Below are 11,458 nucleotides of genomic sequence, written 5' to 3' on the forward strand. Positions count from 1 at the left end.
TTTTTTTTTTTTTTTTTTTTTTTGTACAGGGGATTGAACTCGGGTCCTTGTGCTTGCAAGGCAGGCCACCAAACCTCTGAGCTAAATTCCCAGCCCATGTTTTAGTAATTATTCCTGATGTGAGTCAGCAAATAATGTACACAGAGAAAATTTATTATTTATGGAATTTTTCAATAAGGGAGGATAACAATAAAATCAATTCATTTTGTTCTGTGATTAATATGTAACAAAATGTATTAGTTGCCCTGAGTTTAGGAAACTTAATTAAAAGTACATTATATGTTCAAGATAAGTTTTCCTGCTTTATGGTATTGCTATGTTAGCATTTAAATCACGGTTGCTGTCTCAGTACAGTAAGGTGCTATAATCACTTTTTCCATTTATTTTAAAAATGCAAAAGATGAGTAAAATGTAAAAAAGTAATTAGGTACTAGTTACTATGGACATAAGAATAAGGGAATTAAGAATATATAATGAGTCAGAATAGATGGTTTACAAGTTTGGGGGCTCTAATTGTATAATTTACTTTGAGAAGTAAACAATACATTTTTAATTGTTTAAATCTGCATTTAATATCAACATTACCTTGGGAGACTTTTGTTAACTTACATCCATGGACAAAGCTAATAGTGATTTTTTTAAAACAGCACCTTGTCTGACTTTAAAGAAACTAATATATTAAAGATATTTGAATCCTTATTTTAATTGCACTATTAAAACACTTCACAAATTATTTGACCATTCCAGTCTGTGTACTGTTCTAATTTCTCATTGTGTAGGCTGATTTGACTGTCAGAGTCCCATGTCTTGTTCACTGGTCTTTATAATTTTGTGCAGTAACTAAAGGCAAAGGACTAGATGTACTACTGGGTAAAGAGATTACACAAATGTAGCCTATTGCATTTAATCAAATAGTATGTGGGGACTTAATTGCTTGCATTGTTTCACAAAATAAATATTTCATGTAAAAAAAGAATATATAATGAAGGGAAATATACATTTTCATGTCTTAAAGATGTAAAATGATGACATGTCCTTTATTACTACTGAACAGTTTCCTTTATGCTGCAAAGAGACAACTTATCATTTAAAATCTAATACCTAATAATTAATTGTTAAAACAAAAGTATCCACACTTCAGAAAAAAGAAGCTCAAAACTCTGAGACATTTAAATAATTTAAACAAAATTGGATCTCACACCAGGCTTAGATATCTTTCTATTTAACTACACTGGCAATAGTGTGATTTATATCAGAAAATCTCCATCTTCCCCTATCCTACTGGAGCTAACTAATTTAATAAAATAGTAGAGAAATGGGAATCAGGAGACTTTTATGTCCAGGATAAGATCTATTAATATTTACCTATATATCCTTGGGAAAAGGATGATGTGATTTACAACTGATAAAAAACATTCCTAGGATGACAGTTAGGACAGATATTATTACATATTTCTTGAAATATCAGAGATATACTTCACCAGACCAAAAGATGAAAAAAGTACAGAATATAAGAACAAAAAGAATGTATTATAAAAGAACTGGCAATAAGCAATGAAATTATTAAAACGTTACTTGTGAAAATAACCTGTGTTCATTTCATTATGAAGTTAATATAATTTCAAATATCTCTTGAAATATTAAGTATAGACTAAGTAATATTCATATATTCTAAACTTAATAGTACAAATAATAAGAGTATGATAATTTATATCTAAAATCTCTGATAATGTAAATAAATGCTAGAGAATTGTGGAAAGCAGAAGGTGAAAGCAAATGCATGCTAATGCTTACATCCTGAAAATCAGAATAGATAGGCCATTCTTCAATAAACAATTGAAGTCATTTTACAATAGGCAATTGAAAAAAATGTGTACTTGTTTCTTTGGGTTCATAGCAATCAAACGTGATGATTCACATAATTTCTTATTGGATCCAGGCCAAAAAGAACTGTGAGTCTATTAAACAATAAAAAATCACTTCACCCTAGAATTTCAAAGACCAAAATTAAAGTCTTTTTGTAAGCAAGTTCCCTCATTACTTAGCCACAGATTGCTCCTAGCCACAATATAAGAAAACTAGAGTAATTTGCTCTAAAGATGAAGCCACCTAGAAGCCATCACTGCAATTCTGTGGTTATTTTTGCCAGCTGATTGATGAGGCCCTGGACAATAGTATGATGATACATGTTCTTACAAAGAGAAATATGTAAATCAGAGTGTCTAATCACACTTAATGGGTATATTTAAATGCCATTACTAAACTCAGGCTCATATTCAATTTACAATGTGTGAAAATTATCAACCATTAGAAAGGCTAAATAATTTTCAGGGCTTTCAAATAAACGAAAAATAAAGCACTCCTTTCCTGTCTATTCATCTATGCCAAGTCTTGTTCAAATTATAAAGTAGTGTGAGTTCTCTTTTCAAAAGTTTTTATGCTCACAGAAAATTAGGTAAATAAATTAAGAAAAGCAATATTAAAATTAACACTTCCTAACAAATTAATAAGACCTCAAATCAGTATTCCTTTGGCTAAGCCTTATAACTTTCGTGATCTTTTCTCAGTGACTGCCACAAGTAACATAAATATTACCAGAAACAATATGTAAAGAATGAAAAGTGCTTGATGATAATATTGCATCCTTCTTACTTTACTTTGGATAAATAATGTTGGTGTTGAACCTATTTCATGTTTATAGTGTGATAAAAAAGTACTGCCTCATTTCTTCCCCACACTCCCACTTTAATTTCAGATTACAAAAAAGATACCTAACAGATTTGGATAACAAAGTGAACATCTTGAGCATGTGTTTTTTTCATGATATCAGAAAGAAGAGCATGTAGTATATATTGACATGAATGAACAACCTTTCATAACATTCTTACAGCTTCTCTCAAACTGATTATTGTGATCAAGATGATACTGAACATTTTTGACAAGGGAATTCATAATATCTGATCTGAAAGCAGAAAGTGAAAGCAAATGCATGCTAATGCTTACATCCTAAAATTTTTTTATTTTTCCCTCTTCTCCTCAGAAACCATATGTTTAGACTTGATTTTATTTGCACACTTTCAAATATATTTACAAATATTTTTTCATGCTTTTAATATTTTCCTAGTATCTCCAACATAGTAGTGCAGGTCCCTTTAGATGAACAAATTTGATCATATAATCATAGTATTTGTTTTACAAAGCAGATTCAATTTGGATTTTCTTTATAGGTCAAACTACACAATGCATTTGAAAGAACACTTTTTTACAGATTTTCAGCAATACATAAAAGTTATACCCAAATTATAAATCATTACATATGGACTTTTTACAGCAGGAAAATCATTTTTGTATATCAATTAAATTAGAGATTCTTAGTAAACAAGGGTCAGTTCTGTTTTTAAAACCCGGTTCTATGAAGATAAAGCTTTGGAAATAAAAGACTAATTATTTCCAAATCTTGCTTTAATAATAGCTTTTATAAGGTATATTAATATTCTGATATTCTACTAGTTGTTTTGATCAATGACTATAGTTGACTCAGGTGAATACAAAATAAGCCACTTTATGTATACATGTTTGTAGACTGTTTGCTTCTAAGTATCATATCCCCATGATAAGAGAGGTAAGACACTGTATGTGGAAGAAGTTACGCTTTTATGATCAATGAGAGAAGTATAAGACAGGGTCATAATGCTTTTTCTATACTTCTTACTTATCCTTTTCATTCCTTTATTGCAAATAATACTTCATTGACAGATCTGTTATTCACGTAGAGAAGGGACAAAGAAGCAACTGACTCAGGTGTATAAAGAAATTTTAAACTTCCATAGGAAATGTTTTAAATTCATCACTTTCTCTACTCCCTTTCATTCTAAGCTCTATACAAATACCAATTTGTTAACCAGCTGAAAGAAGGAAAGTCCAGGAACCACAATCAGAAAGCAAATAATTTGATGATCTTTGGAATAATCTCAGTTTAAGAAGCAAAATAAGGAAAGATGTTGAGCATACACAAAGATAAGACTAGTGACAAAATGAATCCTCCAAAATGAATGCAATCTGCTTAATAGTTGATAATCTAGAGTAATAGATTTTCTCTCTCTCTCTCTCTCTCTCTCTCTTTTTTTTTTTTTTTTTTTTTTTTTTTTTGGTACTAGGGATAGAACTTGGGTCCTTGCGAGGCAGGGGCTGGAACCACTGAGCCAAATCCCCAGCCTGATTTTCTCATTTAATCAAACTATTTTCTTTCCAAAACTCACATTGTAGCATTAGTATTAAGAAGTACTTTACAGTTTCACTAAATTTCTCAATTTAAGGGCTTATTTACTCTCATCAGTTAAACCAGGTAAGATTAAGGAGGGGCTTACACTGTTCCTCCTGTATTTTAGAGTAGTTAGTCCTTAAAACAGGTTCCTCTTTCAGCATAAAATGATCCGTACAAAATGATCTCATGTATTGTATAACATCTTTCAAAGATGGCAAATCATCTTAACAACTTCTTTTCTAACTGAAGCTTTTAAATTAACATTCCAAATTCTCATAGTCCTTGTTTAAAAATACACAACTTCTAAATAAGAGATGTTTATATTGAATAATTTTTTTACTAAACTGGAGACTCATGGAGCATTCTAAAATATGATCTTTGAATCCAAAAACATTATGAGTAAAGCACATCAAACATCACAATTGTGTGACTTCTGTTAGGCATGCTTGTTATATAGCACCTCAGTATTTTTAAATCCCTTTGCTTTAATAACGTTAGACACAGACCTCCTAGAAAAATCCATATTTTTGGAAGTTTTCTCAGAAACTGACTTATTTCTAAAAGGATAAATATATTCATTTTAAAAATAATTATACCTCAACTAAGTTGAATTTCCTATACAATAATTACATTTTCTCTTACAAAATATCTAGATAAAGTGTCAACTAGAGCAATTTCTTTTTCTTTTCTCTTAATAATTGAATCATTATGTTTTTCGGAAAATTATTTTTGTGATTTTTCTTAACATTGGCATCATCTTTGTATTTCTAAAGCAAACATGAAGTTTCTGTTAAACGTGTCCTATTATTAGTTTTAATATAAAATTCTTTTGAAATTTTTGTTCAAACTATTATTTTCCCTAGTTCATACTTCTTTCACCAAATCTATGATTTCAGGCCTAAAAATTACTTGCGTTTCATTTAAAGGAAGACATAAATCTAAAGAATTATCTTGATAATAAGCCAATAACAATTTTTCAGAACTGATATTGGCTCTGGAGTTCAAAAATATCATCATGTTACCTTGTTTTCTCATGTTACTTATGTTTCTGTGATTACATCTAAATTGGTAAGGATATATCATCTGCTGTCATATAGGGGTATTTGTAGTAATTATTCTCTTTTTTCAATGTGTCCTGTGCTGTGAGTGTGTGTTCATGTGAAAGTTTCCATTCAGTCTATTATGGATACTAACTTCAGCTGCTAGCAGTGCTTTGAAAAGAGAGGCTAACTACTAATAATATCAACAATTGAGAAGCTAACATATACTATGAAATTGAAAACTTGTTTTAAAAGATCTCTACTATTTTGCTATCTCAGGAAAAGTAAGAAAAGAAGTAAAATATAGTAGGCTAGATAAAATGAAACATTGGTGATATCAAATTAATACTAATAATATAGAGAGGTGCGGGGGGAAAGGATACAAAGAAAAAAAAGGAAAAGAGGGCAGAGGAAAGAGGAAAAGTATCTGAATGGATTTAGTGAACATGGGAGAAAGGAAGGTAATGTAAATTGATGGTAAGAGATACAGTAAGGGATTTCATATAGTTGTTGAAATAACAGTCAAAAAAAGTTTGGTCTGTGGAACGAGAGGGGGCGGAGGGAGCCTTCGGTGGCGGCGGTTACAACTACACGGCGGAGACTGTGTCGGACACCAAAGAACCCGAATGACACCTAGGACAGCCCAGCAACTTCCTGGAGATCGAGGCAAGCAACCCCCAGCCTGTGCGGGGTCGGCCGTGGCCGCTCCACCACCTAGAGATCAGGGTCGGGACAAATCTTCCCATTTTCAAGCTAAAGGAATCTGTTAGAAGATACAGTGACTTTGAATGGCTAAGAAGTGAATTAGAAAGAGAGAGCAAGGTTATAGTGCCCACACTCCCTGGGAAAGCATTTCTGAGTCGACTTCCTTCTAGAGGGGATGATGAAATGTTTGACGACAGTTTTACTGAAGAGAGGAAGCAAGGGCTGGAGCAGTTTATAAACAAGGTCGCTGGTCATCCTCTGGCACAGAATAAACGTTGTGTTCACACGTCTTTACAGGATGAAATAATAGATAAAAGCTATACTCCATCTAAAATAAGACATGCTTGAAATTTGGCAAGAGACAAAACGTGACCCTTAACGATTCATGTGCAACCGTGAAGCCTTCTAACTATCCTTTAGCATGCTGCACAGAAACAGGTATGACATGCCTTCAGTATAGTAACACTCATGTGCTCGGTTTCTGTTTGGCAGCTGACAAGTTAATTTGCTTTATTGAAAATCTCTCATTCCAGCCTTTTTATATAAATAGGTCTCCCTTGCTGTTTATGTAGTAGTGTAGTATGCACTATAGCCTCACAAACTTTTCCTCTATAATCTGCAATGCCCTAACTAAAGATTCTGATATGGTATTATTTGCACAGTTTTTATGTCATGTTTGCTTCTTCAATCTGATTAACCAGAAAATTTCTCTCCCCCCTTTAATATGTAATGTCGCTTGATTTAATTTATGTGTAGGAGTACTACACCATTCATTTTCAGTGCCACACACGAAAGATACACACTTATGTGAAGAATGTATTTTTGTTCTGCCCTGTAATACCCTTCATATGGAAGATTAATGAGGGAAATCTTTATAATCTATATAAAAACAAAATCAAATTTATATACTAAAATCATTTCTCTAAAAATTTAAGTTTTCAAATAAAAATGCACTTCTGATATTCAACAAAAGAAGTTAGCTATCTCTAACAAGCAACCTTTGGTGAAAGACTGTATGACTGAACAATATATAGTGTTAGGGAGCTAAAACAAAAAGTAGTAAATATATCTATACCTACATACACACATACAAGAAGGAAAAAATTATATAAAAACAAATACCAATAGGTCTACTTCCTGGGAGGAGCCATGGGCTAGGCTGAGGTGCAAGTTGCTGACAGGAGCCACTGGATTTCGTCGTGCAGAAGGTGGCAGCCATAGGTTGGGAGTCTTGGATTCCCCTTAACCCTGAGTTCTGAAACTTCCCAGTACAGTGACTCAGGCTGAGATTAAACTGTGTTCTTTTTTACTACAAGAGCATTTTGGAGAGATTGTAGAAAAAATTGGAGTTCTCCTAATGAGAATTGGTAGCTAGCCACTGAAAGTAATTGTCCATGACACAGGAACATCTCTGAATCAGATGGCAAGACCATGCATTATGTTGAGGCAAAAACTTGTATCCAAGTGGCAGGCACACACTTTGTACAGCGTTGCACCATGTTGCATGCCCCTGAGAATTCAGACACTGGGCCTCTACTGCCTGCCCCTAACTTTGTCAATTAATGAAAAGGACATGTATCTCATTCCTAAACTGAGCTTGATAGGGAAAAGTAAAAGGAGAAAATCATCTGATGAAGATGCTGCTGGTGGGCCTAAGGCCAAGAGACCAAAACACCCCACAGATAATAAAGAGCCCATTCCAGAGGATAGGATTTGTTGGTAGGCCAACCTCAACAGATTCCACCAACACTTCCTTGACCAAGCCATTGTGAGTGTGGTTGCAAACAGGATGGACCAGACAAGCAGCGAGATAGTATGGGCCATGCTTCAGATGTGTGAGGTTACTACTTCTTCTGATGTCCCCTTCCCTCTGCCATTATCTTTCAACGAGATCTTAAAATCCCTACCTGTTGACTATAACATCTCTAAGCAAGTCCTCAACCAGTGTCTCACTGCTTCCAGATAACACAGTAGAGTATGTTAGAAAGTCTGGTGACAGTGATGGAGGAATGTTATCACTTCTGTAAGGCATTAGCATCCCTAGCCACTGTCACTCTGGACTCTGTCATACAGGAGAGATTTGAATGTTGCTGTGCCAGAATATTCCATCTGGCTTTGCAAAAGAAACACCTAGAGCAGAAGCAAGTGGAGGACTTTGCAATGATTCCTGCAAAGAAGGCAAAGGATATGCTATATAAGATGCTCTCATAAAATTTCATATTACTCCAAATAAGCTGTTAATTTCTGTAGGGGCACTGGTAAGAGATATGTATGAGATGGATATGCAGAAGTAAAGAACTTTTGGAGCCACATATTCCAAACCTCCCAGAATGCATGGTTAGAGATTAAAAGATACCCTATATGGCCACAAGTCCCAGTAGGAGCAAAATGCAGTGCCTTAAAGAGCAAATGCTCTGGCCTTTGTCCTTCCCATACTCTAATTTATCATTTATATTGGTTCCAAGCTCAGTCATTTAACAGACCACCCTGACCTCCTGTCCTTCCTCTGTCCCAAACAAGAATTGCTACTCAGACATCCCTTTTTTATCCTTGCTTCCTGGTTCTATTGACAAAAAACTACAGAGGCTTCAGTTTAAGGCTGTTGTTTGAGATTTTGTAAGGATGAGGGGTCTTGGTTAATGGCAGCCCCTCTGCGCCCACTTGAAGCATGGATTAGATAATGACTCTGCATAATGTTTGAGTAATTTTTCAAATATTTGCACTGTACCACAGTCATAAACTGTGAGAAATTTCCATATGTTTTTATATTCTGCAAAGTTCTTTTTGCTATTGATTCCTAGTTTTATTACCTCACAGAACTAGAAAAAAACAAACCTAAAATTCATATGGACCCAGAAGAGAGCCAGAGTAGCAAAAGCAATTCTGGGAAAAAGGCAAGGGCAGCACGATCCCTGAAGTTATACTACAAAGCTACCGTGATAAAAACACCATGGCACTAGCAAAAAACCAACCTGAGCATTGGTGGAACAGAATATAATACACAGAAATAACTCCAACCTCACTCAGGTACTTTATCATTCATTAAGGGTCTAAACACCTTCTCTGAAAGAAAGATACCTCTTTAATAAAGGGTGCTGGGAAAACTGGTTTTCCACATGCTGAAAATTGAACCTAGATGAATATCTGTTACCATTCACTAAACTAAAATAGGAATGAAACAAAGATCTAAACAAAAACATAGAAACACTTAATCTGCTTGAAGTTAGAGTATGTAAAACTCTAGAAGCCATAGGTGAAGGTAAAGACTTTATGAACAAAATTGCCATCACACAGGGAACATTAAAAAGAATCAACAACTGGAATCATGTAAAATTAAAAAGCCTCTACACAGCAAAAGAAACCACCAACAGAGTGAAGAGGCAACCCACAAAATGAGAAAAATTTTTACCAGCTACTCCTCAGAGAAAGTGCTAATATCAAGAATTTATAAAGAATTGAAAAAAAATTTAGACCCTCGACCAACTTTAAAGACCCAATCTCAAAATAGGTGTCTGAAATGAATAGGCATTTCTCAGGTGAAGTACAAACAGTAAATAATGAAAAAATGTTCAACATCACTGGTCATCAAAGAAATGCAAATTAAAACAACACTGAGATTCCATCTCATTCCAGAAAGAATGGTTATCATTAAGAAACCAATAACAAATGCTGGTGAGGCTGTGGAAGAGAAGGAACCCTTCTCCATTTCAGGGGTTAGTGTACATTCATGCCACCACAGTGGAAATCAGTGTGGAGATTTCTCACAAAATTGAAACAGAAGTTCCATTTGACCCAGCTATTCTTCTTCTTGGTATCTCCTTGAAAGATTTAAAAGCATCATACCACAATGATATATGCACACCCATGTTTATAGCAGTACAATTTGTAGTAGCCAAATCTTGGAAACAGCCCAAATGCCCATAAATAGATGAGGGGAAAATATGTAGGATTTTTATAAAGTACTTCTCTGTCAAAAAGAAGGATAAAATTGAGACATTTCTAGGTAAATGGATGCAACCTTGAGACCACACACTTAAGTTAATAAATCAAACACACATGTTTAAATATCACATTGATTCTCTTGTATGAGAAACCCAAGGAGTAAATAAAGAGCATAAAAGAAGATAGATATTAGGAAGTAGGAAGAAAATGTTCCAATGGGAAGGGGAACAGGGAGGGGGAAAGAAGGAAAAGAAGGGAAAAGCAAATAAAGAGTGTTGTTGGAGATCAAGTGAGGTGACTTAGGTCTTGTAGCGTCCAAGGCCAATGTAACTAGGAACAGAGAAATTAATGTAAAACTGCAGGATTTCTGGCTGTGCATAGAAAAGCTCCAAACACAGCACTCCTAGGGCAAGATGAAGCCTGCTAAAGACAATACACAGAAGGCAGGCATCCAGGTATAGGAAAGGACCTATTCCCTATTAACTTGTTCCCCATTTACTAGTTACACGTTTACTGATCGTACTGTTTCATAAAAAGTACACTACCCCATCCCTGTGTTTTTGCTTGCTAATAAAAGTGGATCAACCATGGAAAATGTTGAACCTATTCACTACAGGCAGGTTCCTCCTGGTCCCCTTTAACCTTGAATATTGTCTGTTTCTCTTTATTCCCCGTCATTCTCCCTTTCAGGTATCTGACAGTGTGATCAGCCCACGGTAGAGAGTGGAATAAAAAATGGAAACAAAGCTTGTGTAAATAGGAAAAGAAGGGTTGAAAGGAGAGGACGAGGATGGGAAAAGGAAGAATTAAGATATACTTTGTACAGGTACAAATTCTCTAGAATGAATGTGAACATTATGTACAACTAATATGTACTCCCAGAATAAATTTTAAAAAATTAAAAATTAAAAAACATTCTAAATGAAAAAAGAAAACTTCAATCTGCTTTATTATCTAGAAGTTGCACTTGAAAGTACTAGCTTCCCAAGCTAAGTCATTTTGTTGGCAAAATTAATTTTTTTTAGTTGTATGACTCAGATCTAGATTTTTGTTGTCTTTTGGGTGTGTCCATATTTTAAATTGTAGAGGTTGCATACATTTCTTTGCCTCATGGGGTTGTACAACATGGCTATTTATTAAGCCAGCACAGTCTCTCTGGTGTGTCTAGCAAGACTGAGTTCCTCTCTCACTCTCTCTCTCTCTCTCTCTGTCTCTCTGTCTCCCTCTCTCTCCCTCCCTCCCTCCCTTGTCTCTACATAGTCTGTTTTGTATTTAGCTAAATGATCTGTTCCTTTGAATTTATATTGTTTCATATGGCTTTTAATCTTCTTTTACTATCTGAATAGTAAATATAGATGTTATCTGTGGATTTCCACCTATTTATATAGCAATCAAATATTATATTCTATTTTCTTCTCTTATTTAAAAATATACTGTTTTTACTTTGTCATATTATATTATTCTTTTGCCCATTATCCCACTCTTATTTTAGCATTACTTCTATGAC

At 34.3% G+C, this 11,458-nt stretch overlaps 1 pseudogene; it reads left to right on the plus strand.

Moving 5' to 3' along the window:
* The first annotated feature begins 7,440 nt into the window (after window positions 1-7,440).
* LOC104854387 lies at window positions 7,441-8,250 on the plus strand (annotated as a pseudogene).
* Window positions 8,251-11,458: the final 3,208 nt, after the last annotated feature.

The sequence above is a fragment of the Fukomys damarensis genome, unplaced genomic scaffold (genome assembly GCF_012274545.1).
Source record: "Fukomys damarensis isolate Sample0158 unplaced genomic scaffold, DMR_v1.0_HiC HiC_scaffold_39, whole genome shotgun sequence".
In the NCBI taxonomy this organism is placed as follows: domain Eukaryota; kingdom Metazoa; phylum Chordata; class Mammalia; order Rodentia; family Bathyergidae; genus Fukomys; species Fukomys damarensis.